General features: G+C 36.8%; 1 protein-coding gene and 2 long non-coding RNA genes across 5 annotated transcripts in view; 1 reads left to right on the top strand and 2 right to left on the bottom strand.

Moving 5' to 3' along the window:
* The window catches only part of LOC126912169 (uncharacterized), a 242,111-nt gene that overhangs the window by 86,711 nt on the left and 142,025 nt on the right, over positions 1-13,375 (bottom strand). The gene's annotated exons all lie outside the window — the stretch shown is intronic.
* LOC118266729 (partitioning defective 3 homolog) overlaps positions 1-13,375 on the top strand; it is a 61,460-nt gene that overhangs the window by 12,952 nt on the left and 35,133 nt on the right. Inside the window, exon 1 of one of the 3 annotated variants that reach the window (XM_035580243.2) lies at positions 8,760-8,872. The exons of the other annotated variants lie outside the window; for them this stretch is intronic. The gene's annotated coding sequence lies outside the window, so the exon portion shown is untranslated. Of the gene's footprint in view, positions 1-8,759; positions 8,873-13,375 lie in introns of those variants that run through there. 3 annotated transcript variants of the gene reach the window in all.
* Positions 9,291-11,299, bottom strand: LOC126912170 (uncharacterized). Its single transcript, XR_007706797.1, has 2 exons — positions 10,970-11,299; positions 9,291-10,303 (listed from the first exon to the last, which is right to left on the bottom strand). It is a non-coding gene; the product is annotated as an uncharacterized LOC126912170 (long non-coding RNA).

The following is a 13,375-nucleotide window of genomic DNA, read 5'->3' as shown; positions in this document are numbered from 1 at the left end:
TATTAAGTTATTTAAAAATAAAACTGGCTTTAATTTAAGAGAAGATCCGTCAAATATAACACCTGTTACCTAGTTTCCGGGTTATTTTAGAGAGCAATTTACAATTTAAATTTGAAATATTAAGCTTTAAATTATAGATACAATTATGATGAATATTTTACATTCCTTCTTACTTAATGATCCTTATTTACGATCTCTGAATTGAACAACTGAAGGTCATGTGCATTCGATATTATAGATAATTAGTTAAATATGAACTTTGGTTTCGACTAGGAAATGTACAAACATAAAATAACTGCTCCATGGGTTTAACTATATTTTAAGACTCATTCAAGGATTTTTCTTTGAATTCTAGAAGTATGCTGAATATTGACAAGTACTCGTAGATGGCAATCTTATAAGACCTTAAAGAAATCTTCTGTCATTCATTATCACTCAGCAATTATCACCTCTTCAAAAAGCTCTCTAATTGCCACTTTATTTTGATTCTTTAAACTAAATTACTCCATTTTCTAATGCCTTCTCAGCCTGCTCTATAATTATGGCTTGACACAACAGTTGTAACAGCACTTGTTTAATGTAGTGAAGTCCCCTATCATTTTATCTTATGCAAACTCATTGTTTGTGGGTCTCCCATTATTATGATAAGCATCGGTGGGGCACAAGCACCACTGTGTTAGTTTCTGGGTGGTATCCAACAATACAGGTAGCTGTTCTGTCGCCTGTTCATAAATCCTGGGTGATTGTGAAAGTAATCTCTGGGAAATGTCATGATTCTGTTTGTTTTCTTTATAATAATTATATCATTGTTGGTTGTTTTTAAGGTACGCTATGAATTAAAATGTTAAGAAGTATTGAAGATCGTTGGGTTAACAGCAATGAGCGTTGTTTCTTTTTGCAGTAAAGCAAGTCTGCTACTTTTTCTTCTTTCTATCACCCATCAGGCCAGCAACGCTCTTGTGACGCTTATGGTGATCGTGATTCGTCAGCTTGTTTGCCTCTGATCCTATAAAAACTATACGTTAAGTACTACGGAAATCTGCGGACACCGTAAGGTTTTACCGGGGCCCCGGCTCAAAGCAGGAGAAGGAACGGGGTGGCTTTTAGTCAGTAAGAAGTCTGACACTCCCTCCCACGTCACCCAAGGCGGGAGAAGTCATTGATGATTTTCCTCCTCAAAAAAGTGCTACAGAACTAGGGAGGTCGTCTTTTCTAGTGTGGGTAAACGAAAATTAGGCCAAAATAACACCATTCAGACCAGGTTTAGCATCAGGTTGCCTATTGATTGGTTGTTATCACCGCGTGTGTGCTCCACTTTATTTGACCGATAACCGAGAGTCAGCGCAATTTGAACCAAAAATAGAATAAGGAAATATAGACGAATATTCATGGGAATTCGTTTTGAAATTGATGTCAACTTAAAGTCAGTTGCTGTCAAATTGCGATGTGGATCTTTCCAGGGTTAAACCCATGCGAATTATTATGATTCATATTAAAATTTATGATTCCGAAGACTACATAAAAATTGTGTGACTATATTTGAATAGGTCATTGTACTAACACATGTGAGTAATGTGAGCAATTTTACCATGGGATAAGTAAAATGTAGGCTGATTCATATGTTTTGAAGTGATTATTTATATGTTGTTCTATTAGCTACTCAATAAAAAATATTATGCTTTTGCTTAGATTTATTATGAAGTTAAATTGTTTGTTTTATAAGCTTATTTTTATGTTTTATTTTACTTCACATGGTATTTAATTATGTCGAGCCATTCCAGAGATAAGCCAGAACAAACAGACATACAAACATTTATATTTTGGTGCATCTATCATATAATATGTATAATCATATATGCATATAGTGTTCATTGTTACAAACAGACTCTCCAATTTCATTTACTAGTGTAGATACTATAGTACCAACAGCATACATAACAGATTGACGTGTGTACGTGACGTTCAGGGCTCGTGACGTGATGTGGTTGTGGTTGCCTGTCTGCCATTCCGGGAACGCATCGAGTACCTGTGTACTCGATAGTAAACAGCTTCTAACGAATTGCGTTCCCACGAGGTCATCTAGACCTTTTGTAAAGAGCCTTCGATTTTTAAATCAAATCAAATCATTTATTTGTCAAAACATGTGTATACATACTCACACACATAGGTGCATGTTATAGGATGAACAATATAAGGTTGCACTTAAGACGTAAGTAAAGTGCAAACCTCCTAGTTTTAAGTCACGTAAACTAACTAAAACCTTATTAATTTTTCATTGGATTACTTCATTAAGCTAAGACCAATATAATTAAAACATTCTAATTTAGGTATTCCTTGTTAATCAACGTTCATATTAGCTACATCGTTATAAGGACAGAATCTATCTATAATCTTCTTGCCAAAATTCAAAGTTCATAATCCAGTTCAACGAGTTTTTTAGAAACACATTGTATTTTCCTGCACAACAGAATGCACACAAGTTGACCGCACCAAGCACCTATTGACCTTCAGTATCAATGGTGTTGTTCCACCCTTTTTTGTCTGGTGACAATGGGTCGTTAGCTATCAGAACAATTAGTTATTTGATATTGTTCTGGCATCAAAATAGGTCTATTCCGCATGCCAGATGAGCAGTAATTCTATATGCAGTGATAAGGGTACGATGTGATTATTTTTCATTGTTGCCGAGGCGAAAAAATATTCTGTATAGAATCAATGCAAAAAAATATATTTGTTATGATTTTGAACTGGGTCTAATTTTGAATAAGGTGGAGTATAAAAACAGTCTACTGGACCAAAAAACTTTGTGGCGTGAGTGTTTCTTTAAAAAAACTTTGTGTCGTGGGTGCGTTTACAAACATATAAGTTCATATGGACCTGACACCTAGACCCGAAACAATAATTTGTGAATTACACAAAGATTTGCTCCGTGTAGGAATGAAACCGGCTACCAAAGTCAATCTACTTCTGTAAAAAAGTGAAATTAACAAATAAATTGACATTAGTTACAGCGATCAACCAAATATTTTGGGACAATTTTCTCAAGAAATAATTCGTGTAGGAATGTCAACATTTCAACAGTAACTGTATTGAAAATCAATTTCGTTTTAGGCTCTACAGACCTACATATTTGCTAACCTCTAATGGGGTTACTCTCGTTTTCTCCCACGGTCACCCATGGCTGCCCACCCTGCTTACCAGTGACCACGTAACCAGAACCACGTTAAAAAACCATCCGAGTGTTGCGAACAAATTGTTCCAATACATTAGGATCAAAGTCAAACATTTTGTTTTCAAATTGACCAGAAAAAGTCACTTTAGAAGTCTAAAAATAGATAATTAAATATGTAAGTGATTATGTCTGTTTGTCAATCCTTTGACGAGAAGGAGTTTGTTTGCTTTACTCACTTCAAATAGCACTGGGTAGTCACTGTCGTTTTTTTTTAATTGGGGAAAATCATTCGATGACTTCTCCCGCCTTGGGCGAGTCGCGAGCGAGTGTCAGACTCTTACTGACTATAAACCATCCCGTACTTAATTCTGCCCTTCGAGCCGGAGCCCGTAGCTCCGGTAGTGACTAGTGACCATCGTTAGCATTTACATGAAGCAAGTGATATACTTTTCAAATAAATAAATTCAAGTTTTCAATGGATTGTATTTATTTAAGAATTTGCATTTTTATTTTATAGCTTCTAGACACGAATCTTTAATTCTGTTTCTAGTAATATATTTACTTAAGAATGCATTTTGTTTTTGTTTAGTTTTGATATGATTGTGTAATGTCAATTTGCATTCTGCTATCATGTTGTTGGTCGAATTTAATGTATTTTTGTGGAATAACCAGCTATTTTAAGTATTAAAAAAATGCTCTCTCCTCATAAAAGTGCATTGTGTAACAACAGTGTCAACATACCAATCTCAAAGCCAATATAAAATTGTTTGCAGTTAAAATTTTCCTTTTAGTTCTATTTCTTAGATGCAAAACGCCATCTAATAGCGGTAGGCAGAACTTCTCAACATTTAGAAGTAAACATTATTTTGAGTTCCATTACGTGCTGATAGGTTCAAACTAATTTTTACATCCTTCATCATCCCCTTATGATCACCCGTGGGGTTGAATGGGGCTTGAATTGATCAAAATCGTATTTAAGCGAACGTCATCGTAAAATTCTGATTCGTCATCAGGATCTTCATAAAATCTAAGAAGATGTATACAAACTTTCATCCCCTATTTTATCCCCTTAGGGATGGAATTTATCAAAATGTTTCTTAGAGGGTCGCCTACGCCATACACAGCTTTATGCATGCAATCTCATCCGATTGGTTTAAAATTGACAAAGTTTCATACAAATTTTCATCCCCTCAATTTCATCCCTTTGGGGGTAGAATTGATCAAAATCCTTTCTTAACGGATGCCTACGTCATAACATCTACCTGCATGCCAAATTTCAGCCCGATCCGTCCAGTGGTTTCAGCTGTGCGTTGATAGATCACTATGTCAGTCAGTCAGTCACCTTTGAGTTTTATATATTTAGATGTATTTTTTGATATAACCACCAGGTATTTTAAGTGTTAAAAAAATGCTCTCTCTTCATGAAAGTGCATTGTGTAACAACAGTGTCAACATACCAATCTCAAAGCCAATATAAAATTGTTTGCAGTAAATTTTTCCTTTTAGTTCTATTTCTTTTTTTGCTCTTTTATAAACGAGGACCATGTGCGAAGGTCAAGCTTTTCGCGGCAAGCCCGGCCGTTGACCCCACGACCAAAAGGCGCTAGAATTGATTGATATGCATGAAACATCTGACTGACGCGGTCATGCTAAGAATGAGGAAATATCAATATGGGAATTTGTGTAAGACATACATTACACAAAAAATCTAATGGGTGTATGATGCATACGTGTTACTCAATATTTGTGAAGTAATCTTTATTGACTCGACCCCAACACATTTTTCAAAAATCTTCAGTATTTAACCGACTTCCCAAAACGTTTGGAGTTTCTCAATTGTTTTTTTCGCTTGATACTTTTTGTTGTGCATAATATTCATATCCATTGAACATTTTCGCTTTTACTTGAGGCTTTTTGGCACAAATTAGTATTTTGTGGCATTTTGATTGATACCACTTGTAATCTAGCCTCTTGTTATGAAGATAAATAAGTAGCTATAATAAGATAGATGACTAATTTTCGTTTTAATATCCGTCTTGTAGATTACTTTAAAATATTAGACACGTATTTTTTATTTTCTTACGGAAACAAATACTTTTGAAGATATGTCGATTTGAAATATTGGCTGACGTCACTTCTACGTACATTTTATATGTAGAAGTGACGTATTTACTTCCAGTCCTAAATTTTAATTTCTGTTTATCTAAGTATTGTTATCTTATAATGACTAAATAAAACAATACGTGTCATTATCTAACTGACGGACTAACCAGATTTTAAATCATTATCCCAATTAACAAGCACATTGAAAGTAGGGAAAGCTTGATATATCTTGATAATTGGAGATACAAGACCTGATCGTAGGAACATTGTTATAGTTTTCATTAAACGCTTCTATTGTCTATAAGGCGAGACAAATGAGAAATAGCGTTTCTAATGCATGGAAATAGGGACGTGGAAAACGTTTGTTTTTTTATCGGAATTCCGTAAAGTGGGTGATCTATCTAAGATATCAATTTCTATTGATTACTATTATAACACATTGTCCATAAACCAAGAGACATTACAACGTCTCAGAGTTAATTTATTATATGCTTCTTCTAGCACTTAGAAATATTTTTCTTACTTCTAATTAAACCCCTGGACTTCAAAGAATAACTGAGCTACATAGTTATGTGTAATTATTAGATTATGATTATCGAAAACTAGATTTAGGTACATAGCAATCTTTTTACCTATGTATTAATGAACGAAGCTGGTCTGTACTATGATCATATTTGGATTTTTAAAAAGCTAAGTGTAGGAGAGCTCTCTTCCCAAACCCCGATTCTAAAATAATCCTTAAATTCCTAATCCCCAAAAGACTGTCAAAACACTTGTAACGCTTCTGATGTTTCGGTTGGCCATTGGCGGCGACGATTGCTTACCATCAGGTGATGCGTCAGCTCCAAAAAATACCAATTTTCTGCCATACACGTAACTAGTTCCAAGTATTTAGGTGACAAGCCTAATGCCGTGTACCGAAACCATTTACTAGATACTTATTTATTTCGTCACCCGTCGAGCTAATTACTTTGTTTTAAATAAAAAGCCCACTTTTGTCATTTAACGACTCCATCAATTATGTAGGTCAATAAACTTTGTTACACATTCAGATCCAGTTTAGAGCCTTACACTGCAATTTATATATTTAATTTATGTAAATAAGAGCGTGACCAGATATTGATTAGTTACATTATTTTGTATTATAACGCAATTTAACGCGTGTATTTCTCTCCATGGTATTTTTTTTATGAAACACGACGACATAAACGAGCAGACGTATCACCTGGTGGTAAGCAATCTATTGTATGTATCGGTATGAACAGAGGGCTTTTCTCTACGGTTAAGTACACTTTGCTTAGATTCGCTAGTAAAGATGTTCGTTTCTTGAAATTAAGTTGGTGAGTGCACCTATTACGTTAATTAATTAAGTTATACAAGTAGAAAGTTGACGATTTCGTTCTCTATCAGTAGTTTATTAGCACTAGAGTTAATTTACTTAATCGATGACTATATATAATTAAAATATTACGAGCGCGACGCGACACAGCTGCCGCATTAGCACTGCTCATATACAGCGTGTACAATTTAAAACTACAGCTCCATTTTGCAATGTATCTGGTTATCAACCATAATATTTTCTTCTGAACACTTCATTAAGATATTCTCTGCTATTGTTGAGAAATGGCAACCGTAGGAAACTCAATAATGAATGTCGTATACCTACGTAGGATCAAAGAATGTAATCAAGAAGGTCTTAATGACCTGTTGTTTTCCATCATGATACCAACGAGGCAGTCAGTCACCTTTATTGATTCTCTTACTGCACTTAGAGACATTTAATAATTACTTTAACTATTCCTTAGTAACGATTTTGTATCGAAAACATTTCCTAAGGACTTGGTTAAGTAACCATTAAATGACTTTGAGTACAGCAGTAAGTCTCTGCTAGTTAGGGTTGGATACTGAGTACAAAGATTTTGTAAAAAGTTTAAGGTTTTTTTTTTATTAAAAACCACTAACTTTGACACTTCCAAATGTCCAACTTCTAACTTCATTCTGGTTCAGCAGCCATAAGATTGCCAATAAGTAGTCCAAAGAGGCTATGACACATAAATATAGTCTTTATAATATATTATATTACGTCTGTAATCCAGTAAAGGGCTTGGCTAGGTACTGATTCCCGATAACTGATAGGACAACCACGCGAGCATTTATCGGGTTTCTAATTCTTTATAACTGAATAAATGTAACTCGACTTTCCTCATTGCATTCATCAATATATAATAATATAATGTCTGTTACTTTTGTGAGATTTCGTCTAATAGTTATTGGATGGTATTGTCCACTAATATGACTCAATGAAATTGTTTTCTTATTCGATCCCTTCCAATCTTTGATAGAACCAATTTGTATCTTCGTTTAGTTATTTATTGTACATTGTCTCGTCTGTTTTCAACAGCTATTATCATAACATAAATATTAACTATAAAAAATCATGAATTTATTTCGTGTTTAGATAGTTTTTTTTTTCAGTTACATCAGTTAATGTTTATTGCTCGTGACAGTAATTTGACAGACAGTGCCATCTGTTAGCAAGATTTAAAACTAGGCTATGCAACAGTATCTCTAAATTAACACTTGATACGGAAGCTAACACGAATAAATTACGTTTTTTTTTCTATAATAGTTACTAGACGATGAATTTAGTAGCAGTTATACACATTAATTCAAAGCCATGTTTTGAAAGTCAGACATAGTAGTTCATCGTACGCTGTATAGATGGCGTTACTATGATGATCTAAGTGCTACTGCTATAATGGGGGACTACGTGCCTAATGCACAGGTTTAAACATAAAAAATATTAACAGTTAGTTATAAAAATAAACAATGCTTGTAGTTATTTCTCTGTAAACAAAAAAACTGTTGTATATTCGTTAAAATTGCTTCTTGCTATGGAATACTATGTTGATATTTGGCATTACATATAATAGTCTTTCTAAGTAGTTTGTTGCCATTTATGAAAGTGTTATGTTCTTTCGGCTTGACCTTGGCTAGTGGAGGTGGTGCGACGGTTGGCACCCCACGTCGCCGTTCCGCTCGGTGCGCCTGCGCGTCCGTCGCGCTTCGCCACGCGCTGCGCACCACTGACCCTTCGCCTCGTCACAGGGGAGGTGCCCGGAGAAAGTACCCTTACTCCAGGATACTAACATCCGGGAGGAAGGATCTTTAGTTCGTTAACCGTCGAAATTATTCCAATTTTGTGGCCACCCCACGACCTGATTACAATGAGGGACAGTCAGGGACTAATTTAAATGTATCTAGTTGGGGAAGTTACACACGAATGGTATTAGACAATTCGGTGCCATTAGTAATTGCACAGGTGGGAGGATTGTTTACACGGCTAGCGGCGTGCGCGCACCTCTCAATGGCTCGGCCTGCAGGGGCAGGGGGAGCGGTGACCTGCCGGCCCTCCCCCCGCGCCGCGCAGCCGCCGACCGGCGCACGCGCAGAAAGCCGAGCCAGTTGCCCGCCGCGCAGCCTCCAGCTTGTTTACATCGATAATAATGTGACGTTTACCCCTTCGCTAACTCACTAAAACTTCCGAATACCAAAATATATAGTGCAAGTGAAACTGCTGTGGACATTTATCTGAAAGTGAGGCAGATTATAAACGCAAACGTAGCTGTTGTGTGACCAATGTTCCCATTGTAGGTTGCAGGCATTGTGGCATTGTACGCTTTTGCCAGACGGTTATTTTGCATTTGCACAAAAGTTGCACAGCTGGTTCCTGTGATAACACCGTGGCAGACAATGGAATGATGGATCTTCCATGTTTTAACATCCTACTTCCTGAGGCTTTACATGTGTTTTGTACGAGTTCAGTTGTTACTTTTTCTAATAGGATTTCAGAAGTCTTAGCCGTTCAAAAATCTATACATATAATAAAATCGTAGAAAAGTGCTGTCTGTACATTGAAAATAAAAATAAAAAAAATAGCAGGGGTTATTGTTATGTCGATGTCGAACCCAAAAATGTAATTAATTTTTTTTTTGTCTGTTTGTCTGTTTGTCTGTTTGTCTGTTTGTCTGTTCGTCTGTGCGCGCTAATCTCAGAAACGGCTGATCCGAGTTGGATGCGGTTTTCACGAATATATTGTGGGATGCTTAAATTTACATTTAGTGTTTGTTTCATGTCAATCGGTTCATAAATAAAAAAGTTATGTCAAATTAAAGAATCACGTCGAACATTCTATGCTTATACCATTAATCTCCGCAACTATTTGACGGATTTGGTTGAAATTTGGTACAGATATAGTTTAGAACCTTAGAAAGGACATAGATATATTTTTATTTCAAAAATCAAAAAATAAAAATAAGAAATAAATTATTTATAAATAATTCTATGTCGATCGTTACACGACTTCGGTTCATGTTATTGTTTTAATTTATCGAAAAAAAGTAAATAAATAGTAAAAAGGTATGAAAAAAATAATATCAATATATGTAATAAAACATTTAGTACAAAGAAAATGCTCTAACGGAGTATAAATAATTCTATGTCGATCGTTACACGACTTCGGTTCATGTTATTGTTTTAATTCATCGAAAAAAAGTAAATAAATAGTAAAAAGGTATGAAAAAAATAATATCAATATAATTAAACTTTTAGTACAAAGAAAATGCCCGAACGGAGTATAAATAAATAATCCAAGTTGTCTTTATCCTCGATAGATGGCGTTGGGATCGAAATAGATCGCGCTATGGTTTCGTTACATTCATTTGGTTGGGTATCGGCCGAGCGCTTCGGTACTATCGTAGAAAAAGTTTATTATCAGTCGTATGATTATTTGTCTGTAGTGGTCCTGCTGTTTCGTATATTCTAAATTGGTTTCGTTGTATTTGTCAATTAATAAGTTTATTTGTTGGGTTTTCCTGGTTTTTTGGTTAAACTATTTAACGTAGGTTTAGTTTGATATCGATTATTAGTAGTTACTGTAGTTAGTTTTTTTTTAATAAAATTGTAAGTCTAATTTTTTTTTTAATTAGATTAGATTTAAGTCGTTTCTTTTAAATTATTTAGTTTAAGCTTGGTTATTATAGTTTCGGTAGGTTCCTGTTCCTTATTGGGCGGGAGGAAACGCCCGGGTGTCATCACTGCGAGGACCGCCCGGAGGACACAGTAGAACATACAGTGGCGGTGTGCCCTGCGTGGGCCGAGCACCGCCAAGTCCTCAGGGATGTGGTCGGCGACGGCGACCTCTCGCGCCCGGCACTGGTTCAGGCCATGGTGCGGAGCGAGGGGGATTGGGATGCCGTCTCCTCCTTTTGCGAAGCAGTCATGCTAGCTAAGGAGGAGGCGGGGCGCGTGAGGGAACAAACCTCCTCACGCCCCAGCCGTCGCGAGAGACACTCTGGGCGTCGGGGATCGCGGGACGATCTCCGGCCACCGTAAGTGCGGGCCTGTGGACGGCGAGCAAGGGTAGCTCATCGCCCGAACAGAACCAGACCCGTGCGTGCGGCGCGTCGCGTTCCGCGCGCGCCTCAAAGAGCCATCAGACCACCACAGATGGGGCCCAGTAGGGCTGATGCCTGATCCGGAGCTGCGGACTACCTAGCGGGTTTACCGGGGCTCCGGCTAGAAAAGCAGGAGAAGGAACGGGGTGGTTTTTAGTCAGTAAGAGTCTGACACTCCCTCTCGCCTCGCCCAAGGCGGGAGAAGTCATTGGATGATTTTCCCCCATAAAAAAAAAACCTTGGTTATTATAGCATAGAGGATAGGTTATAATATAGTTTCTTTTTTAATTGTTATAAATTCGTAATTCGTAGCTTTCTTTAGTTTTAAGTTAGTTTAAGTCCGTTTTTAAACTATTTTTTCAATGCCCTAAGTGAGTATACATCTATTAAATTCAAACGCAGAGCTCATTATGTTGATTTTTGAAGAGTTCCTGGAATATCTTCCACATCTCATTTTTGAAGAGATCCCGCGAGATCGGGAACTATGTGGTTAAAACCAAAAATTTGCCGGAAGTCACTATTCCACGCGAACGAAGTCGCGGGCAAAAGCTAGTCTCTTACATAAAAATTTAGGTTTTATATTTTTTTGTTCAAAAACATTTTCAATATTTTGGAATTTCATTAGAAATTTGCGTGATGTTTTCTAATCTAGATTCATTATCACTGAAAACTGCAAACGAACAATGAAATGTTCAAGTTTCTGAAACGAGGATCGTTGCACCTATGTACATGGTCATAATCAAGGCATTGTGATTGGTCCGCAGCACATGAAGCATAGCGTGACCGTTGAACCATAGCCGCAAGTGCCAAGCACCTGACTCGACGTATGAGGTTTCAAATTGAATATAATTAAAAGAAGTACAAGAAATAGAAATCACTCCTAATATTTACACAAATGAAGACGTAAGCAAAGATTTGATTGCAAAGATATCAGCGAATATTTATTTGGAATAAGTTACCGCAATGTCATCAGTTGACACACTTTACAGACGGTTAGTTCAATAAGCCAAAGAAAATGAGCTGTTATTGTAAATTTCTCATAACCCGTCGCGATTACTGTAACTAATCAGTATCATTGCCACGGGACTGAATTGCCATTGTTGTTGGAGAGTGATCGGGTAACATAATAGTTACTCCGGCGCCGATCTAGATACCCAGATGTCGGTAGAAAGCGCCGAGACACTTCGCGACACTCTTACAAACTTGCTTATCAAATAAATGTACATAATTATACATTCACTCTGTCTCCTTTTGTGGCACCATTTCTACAAGATTTTTCTTCAACAATTTTTTACCAGAACAACACAGTACGATTTCATCCTTCGCGTGTTGCACAAATAGGTTAAGACCTTTAGACATCTTATTATCTGCAAACTAATTAAGCATTACATTATAGTAATTATGCGCTCAGAAATGCTCATCTTATCGTAACGTGAAACAAATGAGGTCCCACGTAATTTCGTTAAGCACTGCGCACGCGTTGACAATGGTTGAATGGTGAAGTCTTGTAGGTAATCGTCAATTGTTCGTCTGATTGTATTCACTTGATCTAACACTCTGGTAATAAAGTTACAATATGTACTGTATTCAGTGCTACGTGGTCAAACACAAGCATACAACGTAATATGTTCTGGCTTATGGCTGTTAATGTTTATGGGGTTTTCTCTTCCTCGCCTCGCGTTATTTTCCCTAACATGCTTAAAGAGAAAATGTTAGTCCCCTCGTAAAGTTTCAAAACCGCGTGACAAAGGCATGCAAACTGGCGGAGTCAACGATTTGCGAGCTATGCGCTAATGTTCACTATGTGGTAATTATTCCTGCATGTTGCGCGTCTGCAGGCCTTTAGTTACAACTCTCCTGGAGTTTTTGCGTTATTTCATGAAAATATATGTTTATGCATCATTGCGTTGCTTTCAAATTAAATAATGGGCACGTAGATTGGCGTCATTAGCATTTCTAAAATGTTAAACAGATTATAACGCAATTTAAATGCCGAGCTAAGCAGTAAAACTGTTGCATTGCAACTTGTTTGGAGCAGCATTAGGTTAACTAAACGAATATTATTATCGCGGCGACCATTTCGCAACCGGTGACATCAAAAGTAAATTGGAAGAGCAATTCAGACCCCGTTGTTTGCGGATATTACGGCGAGGCTAATCAAAGCCTCGTACCGACTTACAAAACCATCATTACATCCAATTTATTGACTCTATTACTTGTAAATGTGAAATACCTAGTCACATAACAGTCGTACGACAAGAGCTAGGACATAAACATGATATATCTAATTCATCGATAATTGGAAATGAGGTTTCACACTCACTGAGCCTCGTGAGATTCACGTGTTAGAAATATTATTGTAATGTTCAAACAACTTGACGAATTTGGGCCTATTTAACGTACAAGTTTTGTCTATGTTGTGTAAGTTATCGAAGATGGGCCTTTTAGTGGGCAGAAATTGAAAATATAGTCTACCCACTAGAAGGTATGTGAGTAGTAGGTGGAAGTTTAGTATTGCTGGTGGTCGTTTTATATGGAGGCTGGGTCGAAGTCGTAACGGAGACATCCGCACATCAAAAGCCAAGCGAAGATTTCCGCGCGTTAGATCTTAGATACAGCAGGCATTGTGTGTCTGGGAGCGTGG

The sequence above is a fragment of the Spodoptera frugiperda genome, chromosome 23 (assembly GCF_023101765.2).
Source record: "Spodoptera frugiperda isolate SF20-4 chromosome 23, AGI-APGP_CSIRO_Sfru_2.0, whole genome shotgun sequence".
Lineage (NCBI taxonomy): Eukaryota > Metazoa > Arthropoda > Insecta > Lepidoptera > Noctuidae > Spodoptera > Spodoptera frugiperda.
This window is presented reverse-complemented; position numbering and strand designations above follow the sequence as displayed.